The following is a 22,371-nucleotide window of genomic DNA, read 5'->3' on the forward strand; positions in this document are numbered from 1 at the left end:
GCATGACAAATAATTTTTGATCCTAGTGATGACATCTTTGTAAATGTTCCATGTGCTAAATTTATCACATCTATAAGAAAATGTGGCAAAACAGATAATAGAAGAAATGATAGGATTCTTACTTTAAAAGCTATGCTAACACATGTCAGTTCATAGGACTATACCTGAGACCCACAGAATAGTAGCAAAGAGAAAACAGTAAAATTAGTACAACCAAATGAGTAAAACCAATGTATCATTAATTCCAGCAAAACCACTAAATCTAATGACTCATTGATATGACTGTGTCATGTGCAGATTTTAAAAAGAATTTTTAAATAATAGTCTTTTTTCCTTGGTAATCATGTTGATTATCTGATGTTACCAATGATAAAGTGAGATTCCTCTAAGGTCATGGAAGATGTATTATTTTAGTGTGTAGTTTCATCAAAAAGAGAAAGAAAAAAAAGCAAAGACAGACATATGTAGATGAAATACAGAGTGGGAGGATTATTATCACTTCATGCTTGATTCAGTTTAAAATCCCACAGCCTTCTCAATATCCAAGGCAACTTAATCTTTTGCCCCATGGATTATCTCTAGGTACCAAGTAAACATTTGACCCTGAAGCTCTGTGACTGCTAGCTATAGCTTATCAAAAGTTGTCACCCTCAAAACATAAATCAGATCACTGGGCTCTCCTCATTGTGTTCTGTTAGGGCTCTGATGAGTCTTGTAAATAATAAGAAACGTTGTATTTTTCCAGAAACTGGTTATATGGAGATATGCCTATTAACTTAATGTCTGTGTGTTTGTCCAGGTTGTCAATTTCAAAACCCACGGAATGGGAAGGAGGACGTGAAATTAGAACTGGCTATCAAAACACTCCCCAAAGTGGACTTGAGGGACACTTTGGGAAAGGGTACAATAAGACCCCTAATGTTTATTGCTCCCACTGCAAAGAATACAATTAAGGTCCCTTAATGTTTATTGTTCCAGCCTGAAAGAACACCATTAAGTCTGAAGCATCACCTGATGGCATCCTCATCCAGCCACACTCCTTGAGCACAGATGGGACATTATGTAACACAAAGAGAGCTGGGTTGCTCACCTGGCTGCATTCGAAGAACCCTGTCAAGAACTTTTCTTTAAACAAATCCAGTAGCAAGATAATATAGCAGCCCACCTCCCCCATCTGCCAACATCCTGTAAGCTCTGTGGCAACATGAACAGAACTGAATCAATATTCATGATTCCTGTTTTTTGGAGGAAAAAAATGAAAGAAAGAATTAAAAAAAAAAAACACTATATGTTCTGCTGTATTAGTATGTCTAATGAGAATAAATTAAAACCCAGCTGAGACATGACCCTGAACCTTTGCTTCCTCTTAACTGTCAGTTTAGCTTTCCTTAGCACTGTGATCAACTGCATTCTAAGTACAAGTTGACACTGGCTCAACGTTTTGCAAATACAGGTAAAATAGGAGGGGAACTGCCTGAAACTCGATGCTGATGGCACCTGGTTCTGCCCCATTACCCCTCATCTTGGTCTTCAGCTTCATGTAGCTCTAATTTCATTTCTTTAATAGCCTGGCTTTTGATAAGAGTCTTCCCCTCTCTGCCCCTTCCATTGCCAAGTTCCCTTTGTGGTGTCATTGCTAACTTCTCACAATGTGACTTCATTTCTCTAAGAAATTCCCAGCAGTGGTCTTTAATGGCAGGTTAATGGGCTGTTAAATCTCAAATTTTCCAGGATGATTTCGTTACTAGAAGTGGTCTTCCTCCTATTTCCAGTGTGGTCAATAGAGGCCTGTATTAAAGGCACTTAATGCTTTATACACTAAGGATATTGTGCTCCAAATCAGAACAAACAAGAGACACTTTTTACTCCTTTATGATATCAACACCATTTTAGGAGAATGTCTGCCATGGGTCCTATTTGTTATGCCTACATAAATCAATAAAGGTTATGAAAAATACAGGAAGCTTTGCCAGCTATGTGCTTACAAATATTAGATGAGAGGTTTCCCAGACAGCAGATCATCCATAAGCTGGTTCTTAAGCCTGTGTTATGGTATGCTTCATGACTTGTTTCATTATCTGCCACTGCTACTTTATGTTGGCTATTTCTTTCTGAACCCCTCATAAACAAAATCCTTAATGATACATAGCCCAAGTGAATTCATTTACCAAAAAAATAGAGCACAAGATTATATATAAACCAGAAACCTAGGTGCCTTGCTACAGAATTTCTATAAATTATAATAGCCTGTTGGAGTTTATCATAATTTCCAATTGTATCAGTGCTATAGACAATTAGAAACCTAGCCAATGCCAATATGAAATTCTTCCTAATGATTTTTAAGAATGGTAGGTAGCTATTAAAATCATGATAATTAGGACAGATGACAAAGAGTAAATGACAAAATAAAACACTTTCCAGTAGATAGTTTTTGGATCTGATACCCTTCATAGATTCTACCTTAAATTAAAATAACTCATTGCACATTTTTCATTGAACATTTAAGGTGAAGATTGTGCCAGTTCTTAACATGTAATCTTAAGGGATTTGCATATAATTTTATAGAACATAATATTCTTTCTTTCTAATTGAATAGTATAGACATATTATCATTTGTTAGAAATGAAATGGATACAATCCAAGGAACTTATTTTTTTCTTTACTAAGAAACTTAAAATCTAGTAGGAGAAAAATTTACAAGTACACAAATGACTAAAGATCAAAATGAAAATTTTAAAAGCTTTTGAGACACCCTATTTTCTTTCAATATGTTATTAAATGAGATATTACTAAAAGTCTTGCTAATAGTCAGAGAACAGGTAGAAAAGGTATAATGATGCATATATAAAAGAAGATACTTTATCATACACATACAAGTTCAAAGCAGATGAATATCTTGCCTGTAGAGACTTGGGGATATAGTATCTTTCTACCTAATGGATCTACCACCCCTTAAGACCTCACTGTCAATTGCATCTGTCTTCAGAAGGGGGAAAGGGAAGTGCAACCTGCATACCCGTGTAGGGGAGGAAAAGTAACTTTTCATCTGCCTTTGTAGGTTCTTGCTCAGTCTGATGATGAAATTGATATAAGGTAGAATAAAAGGAGAAACATGTGCTTCCCTGGTGGCTCAGTGGTAAAGAATTCATCTGTCAATGCAGGAGATGCAGCTTTGATCCCTGGGTCAGGAAGATCTCTTTGAGAAGGAAATGGCAAACTACTCCAGTATTCTTGCCTGGGAAATCTCATGAACAGAGGAACCCAGTGGGCTACAGTCTATGAGGTCACAAGAGTCAGACATGACTTAGAGAATAACCACCAAAAACAACAGGAGCAGTACACATTTAATTTTGTATGGCTGTCCTGCAAATAAATGAGACTCAAAGAGAATCAGGCAATTGAGGCTTAAATACCATCTTGAGCTAAGAGGAAAAGGATCTGGGACATCCAAGGAAAAGAAGATGATCCACAAGAAGATGAGAAAAGCAAATATTTAGTAAATAAATGCTTGCTTGTCATGCATCTAAGTCTTTCAGATGAAAAAGTTATCTGTGCTATTACTACTTTACCTGGTACAGGCCCCTTTTCTAAATTATTTTAGGCAGTTAAGGGGAGGTAGGAAGACTTTCCTGAATCTGCTGGGTCTTGTTTGCCTTCAGTTCAATATGCCAAAATGGCATGCTTTGGGGTGCCTCGCCTGGTTTTTAAAAACCCTTGGGCAGAGAAAGCACACATTGCTTCCATTCATATTCCGCTGGTTAGAATTCAATGGCAAGGACACACCAACCGTAAAAGAAGGTAGAAAATGGATCCTAGTTGTAGCTTGAATAAAAGACAATGAATTTTAGTGACATGCCAGCTGGTGCTTCCTTTTATGGTATTGAGAAATGGAAAAATCCTACTGAGTAAACTTTCATCACTCTGAAGAGGAATCTTTAAAGCAGGAATCTAAGAGTTATTTAAAAGTGCGAAGACAAGAGAAACTCCATAAAGAGCAGAACTGATGTTGAAATCGGAATGTCACGAGCATAAACAAAGTGTAATTGTATTAGACACACTTGGGAGGTGAGTACTCGGGAACAAGGGAAAGCAGACGGGAAAGAACACCAAATGTTGGGTTATCTGGTTGTGAATGGCAGAAGCGTGAAAGAGCCAGTCCGTCCTTATAGGTTATAAGTTAATAACTAATATGATTCAGGAGGTGGTTCAGACCAGAAAGGAAAGGACATGAAATCAAGGTGAATGTGATCTGGTAGGGGGATAGTGAAAAAATGAAAGTTAAAGACCTTCCAGGACAAAAGTTCAGAGGTAAATAGCTAAGGAATAAAAGTCCACAGAAAAAGGTTTTCAAGGCAAGAAATTGGCAAGTAAATTATTTTTATTGATTCAGTTGTGGAATGGGACTTTGCCAGTGGGTAAATGGACTGGAGATAGAGATCACTGGATGAGATGACACGAAGAACTTCAGAGAGCAGGGTGTTAAAGAGGCATCAACATAAATCTGGGAGATTCTGACAATGACAGAAAGAAAGGCTCCACCAGAAGAAACTGGTAGCCACAAGCACAGCAGTAGGGAACAAGGAAAAATTTCCCCCTACCCTAGATTTTTTGAGTTGAAAAGAAGTATACCTTAGTGAAGATGGTTGTGTAAAATGACACTGTGTCAGGGACAATGTTTTGCCACCCACTCCAGTATTCTTGGATTCCCTTGTGGCTCACCTGGTAAAGAATCTGCCTGCATTGTGGGAGACCTGGGTTTGATCCCTGGGTTGGGAAGATCCTCTGGAGAAGAGGAAAGCTACCCACTCCAGTATTCTGGCCTAGAGAATTCCATGGACTGTATAGTCCGTGGGGTTGCAAAGAGTCAGCCACAGCTGAGCAACTTTGACTTTCACTTTGCCACCGTACTGAAAATAGAGTTTAGAAATGAAATGATGGAATATTTAACAATGGATTTTAGGATTCATGCTGTATTTCTCTTCATCAATATAGTAAACACTTTTTTTAGTAAACACATTTTTTAAAACTTCAGGACAAATACTTTACATTAGATGTAAGGTGTGTGCCTGCAAGCCTTCTCAGTCACTTTAGTCACTTCTGACTCTTTGTGACCCTATGGATTGTAGGCACCTCTGTCCAGGGATTTTCCTGCAAGAATACTGGAGTTGGTTGCCATTCCCTCCTCCACGGGATCTTCCAGACCCAGGGATTGAACCTGCATCTCCTGCATTGCAAGCATATTCTTTACCCCTGAACCACTCAGGAGGCCCTGGTGTAAGGTATCATGTTTTTAGCACTACTCTGAGAGTCCTAAAATTGGAATCTTACTAGTTGGAATGATATTACATTTGGAAGCAAGGATAACAAGGAAGAACAAAATGTAAATGCATTAACAGTGTTTATGTCTTTAATTCTACTCCTAAATCATATCATAACCTTAATATTCTTTGCTAAGTATAAAAAAAGTTTATTGAATGTAATTGTTACAGCAAAATTATGATGGGCAAAATTTAAGCTTATTTTTATTTACGAAAGGCATGATAAAAAAACAGCTGTCAGTTATTTTTAGCTGCCTTTAAGATTAGAAATGTGTGGATCAGTATAATAGATTAGTTGGCTAATTAATCTTTGTTTTCATAAACTCTAAATGTATAATTATAGTCTTTAGTAGTAGCACATGGAAGGCTCAGAGGAGCTTTCCTGGGTTAAGATGCATTTTGATGAGCATAGAATCATGGCTGGCAGGGCATAGAGAGTCTACATCAACTATATTCTATAAGTAGTATCTGTATTATGAGTGTATTTCGGTCATAACTATCTACATATTCATAAAAGTAAAAATTATAGCTCAAATTTATATAACATAAGGAGAAAAGGGAAACAGTCTCATAAATGGTTTCTGGCATCTTCATGCAAGAAGGCACATTAGAGATGACAAGGAAAGAATAAAGAGAAAAGGAAGAAGAGAAGAAAGAAAATACTTTATTTTTAAGAAACACAAGGTTAGTCTCATTTCAGAAAACACAACACACACAATTATATGCAAAAGCTTCACTGAGCTGGGTGGAGAGTGATTTGATTTTCTACAAAAAGTTAAATTTTAGAATGTACAATTGCTGTTTGACTGTTTTTTGTAGTCTATAATAAATGTTTACTATAAATAATTTACAAGTCCACCACACATCACTCTGTTGAATAGACACTCAATAAATATTTATTGAATGAATGAAAGATAGGTACAATGGATCCTATTTCAAAGGGGATAAGTAAAATGGGAAGAAGACTATGAAGTCTATCTTACACATTATTAATAGTCACTTCCTTTCTTACCCTTCAGAATACATTTCATGATTCCTTTTATGGCAGAGCAGAAATTAGATTTATTATTTTTTAGTATTTTTACAGTAAGAGTTACTATCAGAAAAAAAAAGGAAGCTATGGATTCCAAGTCATATAATGTTGGTTATCTAATAATAAAAAAGAAACCATCATATTCAACTGAAGTATGAAAACACAGGCTCAAGAATATGAAAGCTGCCTGTGGAATTCCATAGAGATCCATAGAAAAGTTGAATGTACTTTCTCTGTCACGATGAAGTTAGAAAAGGACTGACTTCAACACTCAGTGATTAACAAAACCGTGGAGTTGTGTAGGAAGAAGAAAGCAATGTCACAAGCAGACAGGCAGTCCCAGGGCAGTGCTTTGGTGGAAGGAGGTCAAGAGAAGCTGAGCTGGACAATGGCACTTCAAAGACATTTTCATGATGATTCTTGAGAGACTGTACAGGAATTCATTTTCTGTCTCATAAAAGAGTATAATTTGATGTGGTTTTATCCTATTTTTTGTCTTTACTTCCTTCTATACTGCTGTATCTAAGTTCATTTCTTGCTCCCTTTTCTACATATTAAATGCAAATCACTGGAAATGCCATGACTGTCCCATTTTCTCACAGTTGCAATGCCACATGCAGGACTGTGTAGCTCATCACTTATTCATTTCTGAGGTCCTTGGGAGGCAAAGTAAGCAAACTTTCAGATACTTTCAGTTTTAGGATTTTGCTGCTTTCAAACATTTACTAATGTTACATTTGGAAATGTGTATTTGTTAGCTGCTGGTAGTCCTTGGCGGTCTTATTACAAGTGTCATTAAAGCATCATAATATTTGGAAGAATTGCTCTGCTTCGAGATATTCAGGTTCATTAATGAACATTATCCATCTGACACATTTGGTAAACACCAGAGCTTCAGAAAACAGCTCATCAGGGATAAACTCGGCCCTCTAGGCTCACTTGGAGAAGCTCATGAACTCACTACTGTTCACCCTCATTAGGCTTGAGATGCAGAGATGAAAAAAGCAACACTGAAAACTGCCAATATTTGTACTTTCAAGTTTAGAAAGTCTAATGTCTTCTTTCATTGTTGTTATGGAGATTGGTGGGCAAGAAAAAAAGAAATGCCCTATGCAAGTTCTGTTTGCTTTTCTTTGGAAAACGTCAGTGTTACCTTTGAATTAAGTTCTGAAAAAAATAAGTTGGAATTTAAAATAAAAAAAAAGTTTTCTATCTAGTACCTCAGTTTGGGGGGAAAAATCAGGAATATCTTTCAGGGCACAAATATTGTTGAAAAATGGCATAGAAGAGTGTAAACATTATTTTTCTCAAAAACAACATTTCCTCTAAAAGGGTGATCTATGAAGCAGAAGGCCTGGGCCACATTTAGATATGACCCATATACTATAACCTATGGGAATATTCAATAAAAACTGAATTAGGTCCAACTTTCCAAAGCAAACATGATCCCAGGTATATACTTCTTTGGACACTTCAACTAAAATAGCTTCTGCCAAAAGCATAAAACATGCTTTCTCATCACTATGTAAACTATAGAGTAAAAATATTTGAGTATCTGTATAATTTTTTGTACATGAAAGATATGTAACCATATCTTACAATATTAATATTTACCTGGGAATCAAAGGATTTTAAAGATCATCATCAAAAAATATCTTTAACAGGTTAAGGTCTTATATTTTATTATTTAAAAAATATTATGTTGATTGAGCCTAGCACTTGATAAGACTCTCACTAATGTCTCTTTGAAATCATAAATAGTTCCCTGTTAAACATGTGAACTAAGAGCTTCCTTGGCTTGTTTTAAAGTTATGGGGAGATTCAACCTTCTGAATCCTCTGAAATCTTCATATTTCAATTGTGTCCACTGAGGCCATTCAGATATTTGGTCCCAGTGTAAAAATAAAAATACATTTGTATTTCAAAAGACTTTCTAATTATAATGAAAATGAAAAATATATATATATTTACTGATAAAACAGTTGAAATCAATTGGATAATCAGAATTACATCCAAGAGAAATTCAATTCTTAGTAGGATCAAAAATCTTCATCCATCAAATATTTATATCCCCTTTCTTCTTTTACTTTTAATTTGACATTCATAATAAAATCAAAATAATTATAAATGTGTGGGTAAAATAGTTCATTGTATTAACAAAAAGTATGTTCACTAGGGTAATTTGATAGTTTTCCAAAATCTTACAGGGAGGTACAATTGATCCTCATTTTCCATGGTTTCCATAGTTGAAAAAACTTGTCATCCCCAAATCAGTATTCATAGGGTATTCATGGTCATTTGTATTCATGCATAGAGTGGTGAAAAACTTGCCCAATGCACACGTTCTCAGCTGAGGTTGTATGAGGCAATGCTCTGCTACGTTTTGATCCATTCTGTCAAGAAGTATCCTTTCCAAGATTTATATAGTGCCAGTTTTTCACATTTTTGTGCTTTTTTTTGGTGATTTTCCGGCATCAAACTGTCTCCAAGCATAGCGCTAAAGTGCTAGCTAGTGTTTCTATGCCCAAGAAGGGTTCAGTTTGCCCCAGAGAAAATGTGTATTTCAGATAAACTTGATTCAGGGATGAGTTATAGTGCTGTTGACTATGGATTCATTGGTAATGAATCAACAATACATACTAAATAAGGTGTCTTTAAACAGAAACATAATACATAAGACAAGTTTCTGTATTATTCAGTTGGTTAAAATGTTGTGACCAGAGGTTCACAGGAACCTAACTCTGTGTTTCCCCTAAATGTAATAGTTCTGTATTCACTAATACAGAGTTCATGGCAATGTATAGAACGTGACAACCACAAACAATAATAATCGAATGTATATATTATTTTGTAAGTCCTATTAGATGAGACTGGAACTGTTGATATCACTCTTTGCTTAGGCAATATACAAATTCAATTTTCATCAACACAAAGTCTTTGTATGTTATGTTCTCATTCCCATAAGAAGCAAATTCAATACTTTAAACATTCTGTCAGGTAACCAAACATTTTCTTTGGTTACCTGAGCATTTCAAAGAATGTGCATGCAAATTAATGACGACTGTCATTTGGTAGGAATAATTCTCCTGCAAATATTTTGGTAGGGTTTTGTTTTGATAAGTCATATTAAGATATTATCATAATATCTTGACTGAAAGTGAAAGAAAGTGAAGTCGCTCAGCCGTGTCCAACTCTCTGCGACCCGGTGGACTGTAGCCCACCAGACTCCTCCCTCCATGGGATTCTCCAGGCAAGGATACTGGAGTGGGTTGCCATTTCCTTCTCCAGGGGTTCTTCCTGACCCAAGGATTGAACCTGGGTCTTCAGCATTGAGGGCAGATGCTTTTACCATCTGAGCCACCAGGGAAGCCCACATATACATATATATATATATATATATATATATGGCACTATTTTATATACTGTACAAATTTTTCAGATAAGCTTGAAGATAATTATACATTTATTTTAGAAGTACTCTAAAGAAAATACCTATTTCAATGCCATTAACATAACCAGTACACAGAATTAAGAATTGAATAACTTAAAAAAATTATTGATGATATTTTATAATAATCAGAAGTTTACAGATACACCTGACTAAAATAACTTCATTTGTAAAACAAAGATAAATGATCATTTTACTATTCTGACCCAAATTTTCAAAAACTTTCAAAATTTTCAAAATCTAGCCATGAAGTTGGTTGAGAATTACCATGCACTTGGACTTGATACTGACATCAGTAATCAGGAAGATAGATATAGCATCAAATGTTAAACTAATACTTACCTATAATAAAACTACATTTAGTTGGGATATGCTGCTGCTGCTGCTGCTGCTAAGTTGCTTCAGTCGTGTCTGACTCTGTGTGACCCCATAGATGGCAGCCTACTAGGCTCCCCCGTCCCTGGGGTTCTCCAGGCAAGAATACTGGAATGGGTTGCCATTTCCTTCTCCAGGGGTTCTTCCTGACCCAGGGATTGAACCCGGGTCTCCTGCATTGTGGGCAGAAGCTTTTACCATCTGAGCCACCAGGGAAGCCCATATATACATATATATACAGCACTGTTAAAATAGTTTAATATACTGCCATAGATGGCAACCCACCAGGCTCCCCCATTCCTGGGATTCTCCAGGCAAGAACACTGGAGTGGGTTGCCATTTCCTTCTCCAATGCATGAAAGTGAAAAGTGAAAGGGAAGTCGCTCAGTTGTGTCCGACTCTTAGAGACCCCATGGACTGCAGCTTACCAGGCTCCTCCATCCATGGGATTTTCCAGGTAAGAGTACTGGAGTGGGGTGCCATCGCCTTCTTTGTAGTGGGATATATCTAGAAACAAATGCCCTGTGAAGGGCATGATAGGAACCAGTTAGAACACCATGTGGCAGAAGAAGTGGTCATTGAAAAGACCTGAAGATCCTTTAGCTGAGGCTCTTATTGAGGGTGGGGCTGGGCTGGCAGCTTGTATCCAGGCAAAGATGAGGCACTGAGTCTTGGTAATGGTGGTGGTTTGAGCACAGAGTTTTAATCTTGGCAAGCTGGAGATTTCATGCCTATCTTATTTTCCTGTGAGAGGGACCTTTTCTTATCTCGGACGCTCCTGCCTGGGATTCTTACTGTAATTTGTCATCCATAGATGGCCACTCAGCAAGCAACAGAGCTTAAGAAGAAGCATTTGTTGTTTCAGAAAGGTTTCTGGGTAGTTATACCATCGGACCTGTCAGAAAAACCAAGAGCACTGATTTAAATTCTTTGGTGTGTTACTTAATTACCTTTTTAATTAGGATAAAATGTCTTTTCACCCTCTCCTATTTGAATACCGCCGTCCCTGCTTTCAGGGCCAAGTTATAAATACACTGCAATGAATAGCTCTCACCCCCTCCCTTCTCTTTCCCCAATGAGCCAGCTGCTCCTGTGTGTTCAACTGTCAGGATCTGTGCTGCAGAGATGCTCCGAGTGCTCCCTAATAACTTGGGGAATCGGTGCCGCTCATCGCCAAGGCTGACAGCTGAACACAGCTCAGGGGAACTAAATGTGCAAGAGGAGCAGAAAGAAAAGGGGAGATTGATTCTTTGAGATGCAAGGAAAAAATGCCTACAAAAATAGCCATAATCCTGCGGGGTGGGTGATGAGGGTGAGGACTGGGAAATGTGTTAGTCGACATGGGAAAAGGAAAATAAAGTTCCAGTTGGAAAGTCGAAGAAAAGATAATTTACAAGGAACACTTGATTTATTTCCTCTTCTCATGGATAGAATTTTAAAACAATCTTCTTTGTCTGTTGAGACCCAGTACTGGGAGACATAGATGTCTGAAGTTGGGGACCCTTTGTCCACAGAGCCAGATTTTCCTTTGGGGAAGAGAATCTGCTAAGAAAGAAAGAGCCTGCTAGTAGCTCTCTGGATGGCCTTTATACGAGGGCTTCCAGAATTATAAAGCATTCTAACAAGAATAATTTTGAGATGCAAATTTTAAAATTATGTTTAGTTGTCGCAAGATACACATGACATGAAAGTTGCCATCGTAAACACGTTTAAGCATACAATTCAGTGGTATTCAGTACATTGCCATTGTTGTGCAACTTTTGTCACCATTCATCTCCAGAATTTTTTTTTGTAAAACTAAAACTCTAGGCCCACTAAACAATAAGTCTCCAGCCTCCTTTCTTCCTACTCCTGGTCATGACCATTCTGCTTTCTGCCTCTGTGAATTTGACTGCTCTAGGTATCTTATGTAAGGAGAATCACACAGTGTTTGTCTTTTGGTGACTGGCTTCTTCCACCTCTCTTAATATCCTCAAGATTCATCTACCTTATCACACATGTCAGAGTTTCATCTCTTTTCAAGGTTGAATTAATTATATGTTCATTCATGCTTGAGAAAACTTGAGTTGCTTCCACCTTTTGGCTATTGTAAATAATGCTTCTATGGGTATACAAGTAATGCTACTATGAATATGGCTATTTAATTCAGGTCAGTCACTCAATCATGTCCGACTCTTTGCCACCCAATGGACTACAGCACTCCAGGCCTCCTTGTCCATCACCAACTCCTGGAGTTTACCCAAACTCATGTCCATTGAATTGGTGATGCCATCCAACCATCATCCTCTGTTGTCCCCTTCTCCTCCTGCCTTCAATGTTTCCCAGCATCAGGGTCTTTTCCAATGAGTCAGCTCTTCGCATCAGGTGGCCAAAGTTTTGGAGCTTCAGCTTCAACATCAGTCCTTCCAATGAACATTCAGGACTGATCTCCTTTAGGATGGACTGGTTGGATCTCCTTGCAGTCCGAGGTACTCTCAAGAGTCTTCTCCAACACCACAGTTCAAAAGCATCAATTCTTTGGCACTCAGCTTTCTTTATGGTCCAACTCTCACATTCATACATGACTACTGGAAGAATCACATTTCTGCTTTTTAATATGCTGTCTAGGTTGGTCATAACTTTTCTTCCAAGGAGCAAGCATCTTTTTCATGGCTGCTGTCATTTTGGAGCCCAAGAAAGTAAAGTCTCTCACTGTTTCCATTGTTTCCCCATCCATTTGCCATGAAGGGATGGGACTGGATGCCATGATCTTCATTTTCTGAATGTTGAGCTTTAAGCCAACTTTTTCACTCTCCTCTTTCACTTTCATCAAAAGGCTTTTTAGTTCCTCTTCACTTTCTACCATAAGGGTGGTGTCATCTGCATATCTGAGGTTACTGATATTTCTCCTGGCAGGCAATCCTGATTCCATCTTGTGCTTCATCCAGCCCAGCGTTTTGCATGATGTACTCTGCATGTAAGTTAAATAAGCAGGGTGACAATATATAGCCTTGATGTACTCCTTTCCTGATTTGCATCCAGTCTGTTGTCCCATGCCATTTCTAACAGTTGCTTCTTGACCTGCATACAGATTTCTCAGGAGGCAGGTCAGGTGGTCTCACTCATAATCACCTCCAGAACAGAACCTGTGAAGCCAATAGGGGAATAGTCCAAAATTAGAAATAGAGTGAAAAGGAGTATTGGGATAATTTGGATTGTGTATCTCTTTCAATGTTGAATTTTTTCTCATTAGTTCATTTATAGATTTGTGTGTTTATTTTTCTCTTATGTTTTCTTATAATTTTTGGAAAGAAATAATTAGATAAAGAGTTAAAATATAAGCAGTAAACATCAGAAAATTTTTAAAGCATTTATGTCATAATAGCCTCCATTGTATGTAGAGACTTCTGAAGAGTACCATTGGCCTTAGAACTTAGTAATGAGTTATTAAATAGTTGTTCTTTGAAGGGAAATAATAGAGTTTTAAATTAATGTGAAGTCATGAATCTGAAACATGACTCAAGCTGAGTTTGTGGGGTTATTTGAAATAATATGATCTTATATCAGTTTAAAATGCTTATATGAATCCCTATATATCCTTAAAATTAGTCCTAAAGCTGATATTTGAAATACAAAAAGCTCATGCCCAGATAGGTAATGAACTATGACTCTCTCTTTTAGAGATAATCAGTCATTAAAACTTAATTTTAAGTCAACCATAGAAATAAATAGAATTCTGTAAGTATTCAACAATTCATGATTAAAATTTTTTTCCCAATGCTGTTATCTCTCCTTGTTCAAAGAAATTACCAAATTCTACCATGTCTGCATTTTTCAAATGTCTGGTTCCATACTCTCTGCTTTATCTGCCCTACCACTACCACAGCCATGCAGAAGTCTTATACAGGATATATTGTATAAATCTGACTGGTATTTATTTATTCAAAGTCCTTCAACTTCTAATTGTTGGGGATGAAAAGAAAGATAAAAGGAAAATAAAGAATTCTTTAGCCTCCCATAGAGAATAAGACCTACTATGACCTAGCTCCTATCTGTCTCTCTCTGGTCTTGTCTTTCATTATGTCAAAAATAAACGGCAAAATAACAGAGAATGTCAGTAAGGGGAGGGATGTCTTTGAAGAAAAAGTCTTGTGGAATGAGCTACATTTAAGGCAAAATACTTTTTAAGAAGCACCAGTTGTTTGAAGCACAAAGGTAAGATCATTTCACTAAGGAGAAAACAGGAAGGTTCAAGGACTTAAGAGGAAGAAAGAGGTAACTTGAGCAGGATGAATAAGGTGTCCTATGTTGGAGATGTTCTTGAAGACAAAGGTAGTTGACCGATCACATAAGACTTATAGACCATGATGAAAAACTGGTGTTTCATACTAAGTGGGGATGGATTTAAGGAAGGAAATCACATGACACAACTTTTCCAAATATCACTATGAAAAAATAAAAGTATTTGTCACTCAATCATATCCAACTCTTTGTGACCCCATGGACTGTAGCCCACCAGGTTCCTCTGTCCATGGGGATTCTCCAGGCAAGAATACTGGAGAAGGATAGTCATTCCGTTCTCTAGGGGATCTTCCCAACCCAGGGATAGAACCCAGATCTCCCACATTGGAGGTAGATTCTTTACTGTGTGAGCCACTGAAAGTGAAAGTGAAGTCGCTCAGTCCTATCTGACTCTTTGCGACCCCGTGGACTGTGGCATACCAGGCTTCTCCGTCCATGATATTCTCCAGGCAAGAATACTGGAATGCATTACCATTTTCTTCTCCAGGGGATCTTCCCGACCCAGGGATCGAACCCAGGTCTCCCGCATTGGAGGCAGATGGTATAACCTCTGAGCCACCAGGGAAGCCCCATAAAGCAAATAGCTTTCCCCATTTTAGAAATAATAAAACTTGATAGCCTGAGATGTTGCATCTTAAGTGGCAGAGGCAGCATTCAAACCTCCGTTTTGCCTGACTTTAAAGGCTTCTTTCTTTTCATTACACTGTGTCAAAGAGAAAGGTTTTGTTAGGATCTTTGTCGTTGTATTAGAAGAGAAAATAATTGAGTACTTCTTTTCCCACTCATTAATTTCTATAGCACTTTAAAAGCAAAATCTCATCCACAATATTTAAGCAAAAATAAATGAAAAAGTAAATACAGTCATGGGGAAAGTACAGAAAAAAGGTAATAAGAAATTGGAAAAGGAAAAATAATCTTCTTTGGTATTAAAAAAAGTGGGAGGAAGGAGGAGGAGATAGTGGTTTGGCTAATAGTGGTTTGGCTAATTTGAATCTCCCCTGGGTGGGCAGCACCGCTCTTAAAGCATCTTAAAGTAGTTGAGTGCCCTCTTCCCTCCTGAAGTTGGTAGACCACATCAGTGCAGCTACACGGAAGGGTTAAATGGAGAACACAGAACAAATCCCTTACTGTGTGAAGCCAAAGGCCAACTTATGCTCTCAAATGGCTCCACAGCGGGTCGTGGCCTTTAGGGTCCTGAGAGCAGTCCGGATAATGTGAGGCTGAAGGCTGTGTGCCCTGATGAGAGATGCTGACAGCTTCTACCACCCCAAGTCCATTTAACACCGAAACCACGTGCAACCTATCTGGAGAAGTGGAGAAGGCAGTCTTTAGGCAGCCCCACAAATAATCCACTGACTTTTGATATCTCTACACATCCGTGCCTATCACTCACCCTTTGAACGTCATTATGGAAGAAGCAGAGCAGGAGAGTCAAATATCACAATAGATATTACTTTAGCTAAGTGGTGTCTTGGGAGAGAAAAAAACAAAACAAAAAAACACAGGAGTGACATTAGTATACAGAAGCAACTGGTGACACGGTTTATTTATTCAGCAAGGGATATTTTAAATCAATGCAATGGGCATGGACTCTGGAGTCAGACACAAGTAGATCGTAATGTGAAGTTCCCAGCCATCCTAAAAACTTAGGCAGGTTAACTGAATTACACTGAATCACAACATCAATATTGACAAAATGAGAAATAATAAGCAGTTTAAAATGTATTTGAAAATGTGCCTAATACATAAATGTTGCTCAAAAAATATTTGGGTTTTGCCCCTTATTTGAATATTTTCTTGCAGCCCAAAGGGGTTGAGCCATGAAAGACTGCTTATTTATCCAAGCAACTAAAAAAAAAAAATCACTAAGATCTTGTGTCCTTCACCAGTTTCTTTAATATCTCTGAGTTTTAGTTTCAAAATCTTTCAGAGAAAACTATATCCCCAGAAAGCAATTATGAAAAAAAAGATAAGAATAATTATGATTCTCATAATCTCTACTCAGAGATCTTTACTCAGAGTTTGAGAAAAATATGTTGAAAAAACCAGGTACTTAGATTATTATAATTATTCATGTTTTTATTGAGACTAATTAATGCCAAAAATAAGCACCAAAGAGATATTTGAAAAGCAGTGCTATTTCTTTGGAAGTCGCTCCTTTCCAAAATGTATGATTTTAATGTTCCCTTAGATGGCTTTTTGTTAGAAATATTTTTATATAGATACATATCTATCCAATCCTTAGCCATTAGTACTAAAATGTATTTCTTTCTGAGATATAAATGATGTTCAAAGGCCAATCACTCTGTACAAATGTCATACTCTTCAAGATTGATTTAGCATTTCTCCAACCTTCAACAGATTCTTGAATCAGTAATACTCAGAGACACAAAACACATCAAATATACTAGTGTAATGCTTACAAAATCAATAAATGGTGGTCTTGTGAGTCTTGTTATGTCTACTTTATTGATGGACTTTTTATTATATCTGTAATTACAGTTCAAAAATACAGTTTGATGTTCTTAAGAAAAAGTATTAACTCTTAAATTCTCTAAACCATAGGCCTTTGACTTTTTTCTTTTTTTTTTTTTTAACTGTTCTATGGTGTAAACTATTCTACATCCAAACAAACAAGAAAGCCACAAATGAATCTTTGAGGTTCAGGGGCTGGAATGGAGGCTCTTATTGGATTAGTCAGATAGATCCACCTGTCTACCCAGAAAAGTACTGAGAAGGGCTCCTTTAACTTGGGACTTAATGGAGATAATCAAAGAAAGTGTTGAGACTGATTCATCCCACTATCTCTAAAGAGAATAGTACTTACATACAATAAACTCTAGAGATTGGGTGTGATTTCTGGTCATTTTCTGTTTCTTCTCACCGACAAGTGATGGTTACCAGTGCATGGCTAGGCAAATGGCTGTGGTTCAATTTTACTCTTCTTCTGGTTTTCTACTTCCTAGATCTCCTACAAGAAATAGACTATCAAGAACATCTTTTCTGCACTCCAATGCCCTTATTATTATTTTACAGGAGTACTAGAATTTACTTAAAAATAAATCGCCATAGGTTATGTATGTGTCAGCTATTTGGATATGGTCAGTTCTCTTAATCATAAATTCACTCCAAGGAGTAGTCAATATCTAAACAGGTGCCATTTTTGTTGATCAAACATATTTGAATATCATCCATTTCCTATGGTTCAAATTAATATAATGACCAGCATTTCATAACTTTGAGCAACATAGGCTTAGCTGTTTAGCTTAATCCATTTTCAAAGAAGAATTTTCATTGGTAAAATTAGTGACTTTGACATGCATGTTCATGGGTTTTGGAAATCATTTTTCCCTAGTAAAATTAATGCTATTCAGATATGTGGATTGGCTTTATTTCAGAGACAAACTATTCTCTCATGAACAGAATATAACAGTCTAACAAGCCCTTTAAAGCATAGCCACAAGGATGATGCCTGAGGCTTGATCTTTAAATGGTCCTGTGTCCAGCCACTGGTCTCCAGAATACTTCTCATATCTGCTTCAACTGACCGTCCGATGCAAACTATGATAGAAGAACCTACAAATATAGGAGACTGAGGTTTCGTTTTTCTTATAGAGTAAGTTGTTTAAAATGTTTTACACCTATTTGCCAACACATGATTGTTTAATATGTGTCTCTGTGGGTGGTTGAATTTGATCTGACACTTGCTTACATTATTGCTTGGTTAGGAAGTATAGGAAGTGGCAGCTACATGATCACCTAAAATATCCTAACAGTTGCACATAACTAAGTTTTCTTAGGTCACTTGGTGACACAATATCTTAATCTTCTAAATGTGTCCCTGATCAAAGTACAGTCTTTGTGAGGTAATTACTCATCTGTCCCTGTGGCAGACTTTCCTTCCTCCAGAAGGCTGTCCTGTGCTGAGAGTCTCTGGGATGCCATGCTTCATTGACTGTAGACCAAGTGCTCTGTGTTAAAGTCATGTGGTTTCTTTCAGTTCTCACTGGGATCAGCATGCTCTCTGAGAGGATTTAAAGCCTTCTCAGCTGGAAGAGTCACTTCTTGCTTTGGGCTAGGACTCCATACATTGCCTTATCAATTTGAACAGTGATGGGGTTATGGTACTCAATGTTGATATTACTATACTCCCTGCCCTGAAGTGTGGGGCATTACTGCTTTATGGTCTTACAGGAAAGGCTTTATGTATGGCCATGCTTTATGTATGTTCATGGTCTTGCAGGAAAGCTTTTATGTATGTTCAGGCTTTAAATCCTACTTTACAACTTATGTGAAAGCGAGGCACAGCTTACTATGATTTATAATGTAACATATTATCACATATGAATTTTGGAACATAAATGCCAGAGTTTAGGGTTCCCTGAAAAACAGATTTTGAAATACTGATTCATATCATCTGATCATTGGGTGTGAGCTGCTCTCGTAAAAAGGGTGTAATATTAGTCAAAGCTGCTGCTTTTTGCCAAGGAAGGTGCCCAGAGAGGGAACTGGCCATAAATTGTGAGCAACCAACATTCTCTGGAGCTTGAAGAATAAGGACCACAGTCTTGAAGGCTGGTCAGATCGGCACATCACAACATCTTTTCTAGTTAGTCTGAGATTCGGACTATTTTCAGTGAGGTCCCTTTCTTTTTCTGAGAGTGTCTTCCTGGTCTGGTTTTGACTCAATCTCAACTTTGCCCTTGATTTCTCCGGCGCTGCCATAATTATATGGGCTCTCCCACCTCTCCTCATAAATGTCATGAACCTCAAGGGCACAATATTTGTCAAGAGTATAGGAGAGGCTCCCTTTCCTGTTAACACCAACCCAAACTGTGTCCAGCACTAACAAATAAGGGAAAATGTAAAGGAAAACCATTGTTGAAAAGAAATATGATAATTTTAAAGTATTTATTTATTAATTTACTTGCTATATAGTAATCTCTACCTCCTCCAATGTAAAGATGGAAACAAAAGAAAACATAGAGGCTTCCAACTTGGAGCCAAGTGCCCCTGAGAAGTAGGAGAGCCTAAAAAAAGTGATTAGAGTAATTCAATATATCATATAACCTAGTAGGTTAAAAATGACTTAATGACTGAGAAGTGGTCAAAGGCAAATTAACACCAGAAGATTAGAGTTGTACCCCAGTGAATAAAGGAAATGATAGTAGGAAAAAGAGCTCAAGAAAATGTTAAATTACTTTGACATGATATTCCTGGGAAAACAGGAAAGCAAGAAAAAAGGAGCTGGAGTGATCAAAAGGCGGGTGAAGTGATTTCTGCTACTCTTAGACTAACAAGTGTTCTCTGATAGTTTTCACCTACAAGACCATCCTCAATTTCCTCAGGTTTACAAAACTCCATATTAATGCAACTCCCTCTCAAGGAGAGCAAGAGGGGGATTAAGTACAAAATTAAGACCTTCAGGAAAAATGTAATACTTTAAAACAGCATACTTTCTCCAAAGTTTCTAGCTAATATTTTCTAATTTTTGCCTTTTACTTAAATCCCATGTGGGCCTACCCTGCCAATTTTCACCTCACCAATTCTACTTTCATTCAAAGTGTTTTTGAAATGTAACATCTACCATGAAGGTTTCCCTCATAAGAATGGTTTCTGCATGTCTAGCTAATCTGAGCATGCAAATATATTGACATTCTCACTTATCTCGTCCTTACTTCATATACTCGGGATACTAGCTTATTTAGAAATCTATTCCTCAGTTTTCTTTATCCAGTTACCAATCCCAGAACCTTACAGGTAACTATCATGTCAATAAACTCCTGCAAAATTAAACAGTCTGTGGGGTCCCAAAGAGTTGGACATGACTGAGCATGAACAAAATGATGACATAGTTTGGCACTCAAAATGATTTCTAATGTGTCAGTATGGTCACATCTTATCCAAGAGTACACAGTACAAAAAACCAAGAAACCCTCCTGAGGGGCCACTGGTCATCCCTCAGACTTAATTTATTTATGTCTTTATCCGTCGCGACCAATATGAATATCTATAGCAAACTCTAGCTCTGTAATGTGTCATCTAAACCACAGATATAGAAATATAGATATAAAGGAAACAGAAGAGACCCATCATCTTTAAATAAAAGGGAGCAATGATCTTCACAGATTGTCTCCATGCGAACAAAGTCCCTGTAGAAAGGTCTATAAACAGAATAACTGTGCACTCACTATATTTTATTCAGAGATACCAGTGTTTATTTTTAAACAAAAAGGAAGGTTCTCAAGGCCCATTAGTTTTTTCTTAACCACAGACAAACTTCACCCACCCCCTTTGGAATCGGTGATTATTTTCATAGTACTCTGGATCATTTCAAAAAGAATAAAATAGAATGAAGGGCTGCTCTTACAAACACAAATTTTATAGAATCCTTTGGACTGGCAGCTTTGGAAATTCTTCTCTCAAGGGAAGTAAATTTAAGTGGAGCTGCACTTGAGTTCAGTTTGTATTCCCCTCTCAATTACCATCAATGCAGCTGAATCAGGAGCTACACCAAAATTCCTGAGATAGCTTTTTAAAAATCTAAAATAAAAGAAGAAAGTGTTACTGCAGACTGAGGTGAAAGAAATTTTGATACAAGAGGGACAAAATCCCTGGAGGGAGGAGCTGAGGGCGAGAAATAATGAAACAAAAGCTTGCAATACCCAAAGCAGAATATGCACACTATGATCTTTGTTCTTTCTTTTAATTGTTTAGGCCTGCAAATATTTGATATGAAGTTGCTTGACTTAAGAGACAAGGGAATTTTTTTTAACAGATATAAAATGAACAACCCAGGTGATTATCATAATGTGGGAAAGGAACAGCAAGTTAGGGTAATATATTTGGAAGTTGCTGTGATTATAAAATTCCCCAACAATGGACCCCAGGCAGCAGGCAGTGGGAGAATCCAATCATGCCTTATTGCTTAGGCATACTGTAGGCCACTATTATATAAACACTTCTTAGCTCAAAACAATAAGTTATGTTTATAAGACAAAACATTATTCAGTAATGCTTCTCCACTCCCAATAGCTAGATCTTTGCTTTGGCTTCGACTTTTCAGTAAGTAAGAGACGTTTTGACTAATTAAAATGTGCAAAATATGTAAGTTTCAGAGCTGGTTGTTGGATTCGAGCAATTGCAGAAAAACAACTCTTTTGAAGATAGTACAATCCGATATTTATGAAATGCTATTGAAACTTAATACTCAAAATGGAGTAATTTTTGAGTTACTTATCTCTTTCTTACCTTCCTGTCAACTCACGCCTACGATTCCAGCCATTCAAAACATTTAACTCTTTTATGAAAGCTTCAAGTGCTATCGGAGAGGGTTTTAACATAGCACTAAGAATACCCATGGGAGCATAATTATTGTTGCCCAGAATGTGCATCTTGGTGCATTACTTCTAGTCTGACAGCTCTGCTCTATCAAGCACACTCTGGTTCATGTATGCATGTCAGTACCATTGTAGCCTTCTCTGTGCTGACCTAAGTACCATTGAGCAGATTTAAATTGTAGATTTAAATTTAAATCTACACAGTGAGAATCTGAGCTCGTTAGATATTAGAATCAAGTTTTCTGATTCCAGAAAGATTGATTAGGGTACTTCCACAGGCATTTTTGGAAAAAGTAGAAAACAACACAGTATTTGGTCCACATTTTGTAAATTGACTAAACAAATCAGTATCAGATTTGGGATGGTAAATGTAATGCTTGCATTTTGATTCTCATCTATTACAATAAAGAGCTTTCCTTGTGGCTCAGCTGGTAAAGAATCTACCTGCAATGCAGGAGACCTGGGTTCAATCCCTGGGTTGGGAAGATCCCCTGAAGAAGAGAAAGGCTATCCACTCCAGTATTCTGGCCTGGAGAATTCCATGGACTGTATAGTCCATGTGATCACAAAGAGTCG

At 37.3% G+C, this 22,371-nt stretch overlaps 1 long non-coding RNA gene across 3 annotated transcripts in view; it reads left to right on the forward strand.

Moving 5' to 3' along the window:
• LOC133253943 (uncharacterized) overlaps positions 1-22,371 on the forward strand; it is a 259,624-nt gene that overhangs the window by 34,287 nt on the left and 202,966 nt on the right. The gene's annotated exons all lie outside the window — the stretch shown is intronic.

Source organism: Bos javanicus, chromosome 9 (genome assembly GCF_032452875.1).
Source record: "Bos javanicus breed banteng chromosome 9, ARS-OSU_banteng_1.0, whole genome shotgun sequence".
NCBI classification, from domain to species: Eukaryota; Metazoa; Chordata; class Mammalia; order Artiodactyla; family Bovidae; genus Bos; species Bos javanicus.